The sequence below is a fragment of the Phocoena phocoena genome, chromosome 6, assembly GCF_963924675.1.
Source record: "Phocoena phocoena chromosome 6, mPhoPho1.1, whole genome shotgun sequence".
Classification (NCBI taxonomy): domain Eukaryota; kingdom Metazoa; phylum Chordata; class Mammalia; order Artiodactyla; family Phocoenidae; genus Phocoena; species Phocoena phocoena.
This window is the reverse complement of record NC_089224.1, coordinates 45,442,631-45,450,423: the sequence shown is the minus strand read 5'-3', so window position 1 is coordinate 45,450,423 and position 7,793 is coordinate 45,442,631.

Below are 7,793 nucleotides of genomic sequence, written 5' to 3'. Positions count from 1 at the left end.
TTCCAAAGTACCAGGCTCAGGGAATTCCCTGGTGCTCCAGTGGTTTGGACTCTGCGCCTTCACTGCTGTGACTCGGATTAAGTCCCTGATCCCACAAGCCTCTGGACGTGGCCAAAAACAACAAAAAGGAGAAAAGAAAAAAACCCCAGAATAAATACAAAGTACCAGGGTCGATATGAGAAGCAAAGTACACAGCTGCTGTGCCTGGGACATTGTCATACTGGAAGTTAAGACATGAAAATTAGGAAATGCTTTCTTTGTATTAATCAGCTCATCAGAAAACTCAGGAAGTCAAAAAGGAGAATTAAGCTTCCACAGTATGACTCATCTACAGTCCTCCCTCAGTACCCGAGCGGGAGAGGTTCCAGGACCTCCATGGATACCGTGTGGATCTTCAAGTTCCTTATATAAGATGGTATAGTATTTGCATATAAGCTACATACATCTCCCATATACTTTAAATCACCTCTAGATTACTTAGAATACCTAATACAATGTAATTGGTATAAATAGTTGCTGGCACATGGCAAATTCAAGCTTTGTTTTTGGAACTTTCTGGAATTTTTTTCCCAAATATTTTCAACCTGTAGTGGTTGAACCCATGTATTTGGAGGGCTGACTGCGCTTATTAGTGGCCTCAATCTTGTAAATATTTACTCAGTTCAAAGACGTTTTTGTCTGCTTCCATTAAAAAATATATTGAGTCATTTTGGCAGATTTTTATCAACAATAAGAAACTGTAGTTTTGAATAGAAAGAAATTTCATTTTAATTTATAATAATTAGTATTTATTATCTTAGGATAATTGCTATATTTGCAAATTTTACTATTTATGTTATAATATGACAAGCTTTGCATTTGTTTTATTTTGCTTTGTGGGGGTAGTTTAATCTATATATTAAGTGCTCAGTCTTAACTTTTTTTTGTTTGGCTGCGCGCGGCACGTGGGATCTTAGTTCCCTGAGCAGGGATCACACCCTTGCCCACTGCAGTGGAACCACAGTCTTAACTGCTGGACCGCCAGGGAAGTCCGCTGAATCTTACTTTTGCTTTTATTTTCTTATTTTTTAATTGGAGTGTAATTGCTTTAAAATGTTGTGTTAGTTTCTGCTGTACAATGAAGTGAATCAGGTATATGTCTACAAATATCCCCTCCCTCTTGGACCTCCCTCCCACCCCCTCCCCCATCCCACCTAGGTCATCACAGAGCACCGAGCTGAGCTCCCTGTGCCAAACAGCAGGTTTCCGCTAGCTATCTGTTTTACACATGGTAGTGTATATACATCAATCCTAATCTCCCACTTTATCCCACCCTTCCCTTCCCCCTCCACCATGTCCACACATCTGTTCTCTATGTCTACGTCTCTATTCCTGCCCTGCAAATAGGTTCACCTGTACCATTTTTCTAGATTCCACATATATGCGTTAATATACGATATTTGTTTTTCTCTTTCTAGCTTACTTCACTCTTTTGCTTTTAAAGAGGTGCAAAGTGCCTTTAAACCTTCAGTCACCCATAAATTCCAAAAGGCACATGAATAGTTTCGTTAATTCTGTTTGTTTTTGCCGATATTCCAGTAAGAACTGAAAGGAAATGCCATTTTTTGATGCCATTTCTTTCCTGGAAACTTGAACTTGCCACCATGGGAAACCACTACTTCAGCCAGCAAACATGGAATCGCCACACAGAGCCTATATCTTCTCATTTTTCACTCTGGATCTAAATGGCACACAGGTGCTTCAGATTGGCAAAGTCTTATTCAAGTGCCTGCATTCTATCTGCAAAGGAGGCTAGAAATTTGCATTGGGTCTCCTACATTGGTAAATTAGTGTTCTATTGATGCATAATTAATAACCTAAAACTTAGTGGCGTTAACCACTAGTTTATTACCAAACCGTTTTTATGAATCAAGAACTTGAGAGCGCTTTCAGTGGGCTCAGAATCTCTCATGAGGTGGCGGTCAAGATGTCAGCTGGCCTGCAGTCACCTGAAGGCTTGACTTGGGTTGGAGGATCTGCTTCTAACATGGGTCATTCACATGACCACTGGCAGGAAGCCTCAGTTCCTCATCACAGTCACCTGAGCCCCTCCACTAAGCCCTGTGATGTGTCCTCACAACAGCTGGCTTCTACCAAAGTGAGTGATGAAAACCAGAAGTGGAGAAGGCAGTAAATTGTTTTATGACAGAGTCTTATAAGTTACACACCGTCACTTCAACCTGTGTTGTGTATTGATTAGAGGGAAGTTGCTACATCAAGCACATAGTCAAGGGAAGGGACAGGAAAGAGTATGAGACAGTCTGTGAATATATTTTCAAACAACTGCAATGAAGGGAATAGGATTCATAAGGTAGGCATATCCCTTCATGTAGAAAGGCTGTTGTACAGATGATGGGTGGCCATGAGTATGATGTCAGAAGAACAATCTGTGATGATTTATTGGCTATGGGCTTTGAGGAAGTTGAGAACTCAATGATAATGTCCATGTCTCTCTCTTGGGCTGCAGAATGATTGGGGCCCATTCACACAAGGAACATAGAAGGGCGAGAAAGTTTGGAAAATATGGATTCAATTTTGAACACGTGAAGTGGAGATATTCTAGATATTCTAGCATGTAGAAATATGGATCTAATGTTTGGAGATAAGATTCTGGGGAAAGACATGCATATGGAGGTCACAATCATAGAGAGGACATTTGGAACTATTTGGGAGGTTGAGAGTGTATGTGCAGAGAGGATGAAGTGTGGGACTAGCACGGAATTTTGAGGAACACCAATTCCCTAAGATGAGAGGGAGCAGTCAACAAAGGAAGGAGAGGAGGAGGGGCAGAAAAGCAGAGGGTGGAGGTGACACGGAGACCAGATGAGCGTCAGACCTTAAGATGGAGGGCGTGGTAACAAGTGTCCGATGCTTCTGAGATGTCAGCTGAGGCTGCCTGACAGTGATCTCTGATCTCAGTAACATGTATTGATAGTTCATTATAAACTTTGGCTGAGCAGTTTTACGAGAACAGGGAGGTTGAAGGCAAATTATGGCAATTGGAGGAATGAGGTGCATGTGAAGAAATAGGGACAGATAATCCAGAGAACGTTGAAGAAGTTTGGGTGTGAACAGAATGCCAGCAGCAAAATAATACTAACAAGTGGTCATAGGGCTGAGGAGTAGTCATGTTTAGGATAAAATGAAAATTAAGCACATTTAACGTTGATCAAAACTAGCCAATAAAAAGAAAGATGTTGATACAGGAGAGAGGATGTAACTGATAAAGCATAAACACCTTATCAAAGTCCCCTCTGCTTTTCTATCAAAGGAATCATTCTGAAGAACTAAGCCTTCTGGAATTGTCCCTCTGGTGTCACAGAGGTTTTGCACCCTGAGGCAGTGCGCCAGGCTGAGGCTTGGAATGGGTAAGAAGGACTTTATTTTACAAAGTAAAAGTCTAAATGTAAAGTCTAAATGTGAGAATGGCGATGGGCCAAACTTCCATCTCTCTTGTCTGGCTGATCAGTTTCATCAGGGATGTTTATCGATGCTGAGGATGTTAAAAATGTGTTCTTAAAATCTATGGGCTTGCATGCCCCTGGATAGTAATCATGTACCCTCAGGGATACCAGTATCTAGGTTTGAACACTGATATATATATATATGTATATATTTTAATATTTGTTTATTTATTTTGGCTGTGCTGGGTCTTAGTTGTGGCACAGGATCTTTGCTGTGACACGCGGGATCCTTTAGTTGCGGCATGTGGACTTCTTAGTAGTGGCATGTGGATTCTTAGTTGTGGCATGCATGCAGGATCTAGCTCCCCGACCAGGGATCAAACCCAGGCCCCCTGCATTGGGAGTGCACAGTCTTACCCACTGGACCACCAGGGAAGTCCCTGAACACTGATATATTAATGGATACCAGTATTCAGTGGTTTCACTGGTCTTCACTTACTCACCTGGAATCTCTTTCCTCTGGAGCACAAACAAATAGAATCAAATTTGCGGTTTTGGAAGAAATTGAGACCTTGTTTCCCCTCTAGAGGTCAGTCCAAAATAGCTTTTTTAAACAACTTTTATTCTTTATTTATTTTAATATTTATTTATTTTGGCTGCACAGGTTCTTAGTTGTGGCATGTGGGATCTTTGTCGCGACATGTGGGATCTTTTAGTTGCTGCATGAGGACTTCTTAGTTGCAGCACGGCATGCGGGATCTAGTTCTCTAACCAGGGATCAAACCCAGGTCCCCTGCATTGGGGGTGTGGAGTCTTACCCACTGGACCACCAGGGAAGTCCCACTTATTCTTTATTTTTTTAAAAAAAAATTGAAGGCCATTGAACCAGTGGTACCCTAAGCATGGACTGGTCTAAGTATTTGCATCAACAATTCCTTTAATCAATAACCAGTCTTAATGAGGGCAGTGAAAATAACCACTTGCTGAACTTCGTGACCAGTGAAAGTCTGTGAAGTTCTGTATCTCAAGAGCCAAAATATTTTTCCTTAATCCCTGAGTTTTCCTGTCAACTTGTTAATGAAGAAAAAGACCCCACTTGATTCGAAGGTCTGAGTTATATGTTATTTATTTTCCTGTTATCTTTGAAAAGGTCAGGAGGAAGATACTTCTTTTAAATGTAATCTGCTCAGACTTCCCTGGTGGCACAGTGGCTAAGAGTGATAGAGTGATAGCACTTCTCGTATGATGGCTCGGTCAGCAAGGCAGAAGCAGCATTACCTTTTATGACCAAGCCTCAGAAATCACCGTATCATTTTTACGTATTGTAGATGTCACAAACCCATTCAGGTTCAAGGAGAGACGAATTAGACAATATATCTGTTACTGGAGGATTTTCAACATTCTAGAAAAATATGTGAAATGAGGGAAATGTTGCTGCCATCTTTTAAAAATACAATCTGCTACAGTCCATAAAACATCACATCCTTTCACATGTAAAATACATTCATCACTTCTCAAAACCTTCCAAAGTCTCATCTTATTATGGCAAAAATCCAGGTCCAGAGTTTCACCGTCTCCGTCAGATCAAGGTGTGGATGGAGTTCCTCAGGCACAGTTCCTCTAGCACTGCTCCTTGAGTGCCATTCTTCTCAATGTGAAGCCCTGTAATCTAAATAGAGAGGTTATTTGTTCCTTTACTCCCAACATACAATGGTGAGGCAGGCATAAGATATTGTAATAGTCCCATTCAAAATGGGGTAAAGCAGAAAGCACATAGCAGTCACCGGCCTATTGTAATTCGGCTCCCTATTAGGGCAGGTGGTGTCAATGTTCAGATTAGGGCTCAGTTCTAAGTCTCTGGGAGTTATTCTCCAAGGCTGATTTTTCTCCTTTCTGGCTTCTTGGCTCTGCCTTTTAAGTTATCCTTCCTTTCCCACAAGAAGTGCTTGTCTTACATCGTGTAGACTTCTCATCCTTCTTCCTTTCTGGAAAAGTTTGGGGATCTGAAGCCCTCTTTATTGTGTATGCTATTACTTTCAGTCTAAACTGATATAATTACTGTAACCATTTACTGGGTTTGCTGTATATCCGTTTATAATGAATGCCATTGGATAAGAGGCACACCCACAAATCTCTTCAGATATATACCCTTTTTCACTTTGGGCTACCCATGAGTCTCCAGTGAGACAGCAAGTTGGTGTTTTAGAGCCCTGTCACTTAATGGAGAGAATCTCTGAGGCATTCCGTAGGATCCTGAGAAGGCTTTTTGTTGGTTTGAAAGATGCTCTGAGACACCACCTAGATCTCTCTGAAGTCTTAAAGGATCTTACACTCATACTCAATCTGATCTGATAAATAGGGCTTCTTTGTTTATTGTTGTAGACCTCCACTCACAATACAAACAAACATGATGTCCCCAGTATTGTAGCTTTGAAACAAATGACTCCAAAATCTATCACCCAAAATAATCAATGTCTCATCTCATAGATTCTGTGAGCCAGGGATTCCCACAGGGCACAGAAGGAATGGCTTGTCTCTGTTTCACCATCTCTAGGGCGTCAGGAGCACACTCCACTGGGTGGCTGGGATTGACCTGGCATGTGGTAGGCACTTTCACTTGCCTGTCTGATGCGGATAAGTCTCAGCTGGGACCTCAGCTGGTACTGGGTACAGAAGCACCTCACAGTGACTCTCCTTGTGGTCTAGTTTTTCTGTGAGCATGGTAGACTCAGTGTAGTTGAACATTTTAAAAGGCGCCTTGGGCTCACAAGTGAGTGGCCCAGTAAGCAAGCTATTATGACCTAATCCATTGGTTCTCGGTGAGGGCGGTTTTGTCCCCGAGGGCATGTTTGGCAATGTCTGGAGACGTTTTCAGTTGTTACAACTGGTGATGAGGGCTGATACTGGCATCTAATGGATAGAGGCCGGGGATGCTGCTGAATACCCTACAGTACCACAGGACAGCAGCCACAACAGAGAATTATCTGGCCTCAAATGTGTGCACCGCCAAGCTTGATAAACTCTAACCTACCTTTGGAAGTCATAGAATATTATTTCCAAAAAAATTTTTTGTAAAAAATTAACACTCTGTATGGTTAGTCAATTCAAGATGGCTGTTCTCTTGCTCTTTGTGCATCCCGTGCTAGACCAGTCCCTGCTTCAGTCACACCCCGCTCACACCAACATGCTTGCACCCTGCCCCACCACGTGATCGTTCTAAAGCTTAGGCCAAAGCAGCTCGACCTGCTAGATCATAAAAGGGAAATATCTGTGGTGGTGATGGGCATTAACCTGAGGGGTTGTGAGAGACCTGCCCCAGCTGCTGGTGTCCTCGGTAACTGATGAGCGAACCTGAGGTCAGTTCTCCCTAGAAATGGTAGTCTCCTGTGTCCCGGAGGAGTGGCAAACATGGCTGCCGGCCGATTGCTTTTCACGGCTGGGTGCTCTTTGAGGACCTTTTAATACAGACATGTAAGACCCCTGTCTCTGCCTGCAGATGTCTCTGCCACCGCCTCTGGGCTCTTTCTTGGGCCTGGAGATTGGGCAGCTATAAGGCTTGCAGGCCTGCAGGGTACAGCTCAACAGTTGGCGAGGGAGCCAAGAAGCCCAGAGGCCGAGGATACGCCGGTGAGTGCTGAGATGTCGGGAAATAATGATGGATAACGGGGTAGGGTGGGGGGTAATCCCAAGATGGCCATCCACCAGCAAGTGGGACCTGTGGCAGCTGTCTACCATGAGGCATGTCTTTCTCGACCCTTATACTGATGATATCCTGTTAACCTCAGAGGCTCTTTGCAGTCTAAAAGTAGCAGCCCTGTGCTTGTGGCCGATCTGACTGCCCGGGACTGGCTGGTGAAGGCAAAACGCGAAGACCTGGGTTTCCTATCAGATACTTTTGGAGTTATCTGTTTGGGTAATGGAGCATACCCCCAACCCAAAACCCCTAGACAGTTAAAAGCCACAGGCTTCAGGGATATTAACTGAGGACAGGCTCGTGAATTGGGTGTGGCCACTTCCCCGCCGGGGTGTGGTTTGGGCTTTCGGCAATGGCAAAATCTAATACCCTGGCGCTTCTGGGCCCAGCTGTGGAAGGAGGCAGAGCCATGATGCAGTGCGTTGGAATGACAGTTCTTTGAAGTCTGCAGTGTCTTACAACACGTGCAAGCTGTTACAGAAGTCTTCCATGATGCGTAGAGAAACGCAAAAGACCACTTTTCAGGACCTAGAACAGCTGTGGGAGAGAAACAGGACTCCAACTGTTACCGGGCCCTTTCCAGATTCTTGGGCAGCAATACCACAGAAATGATACCACTTCCACGAGACTCTTAGGCAAGCAAAGATTTTTATTAA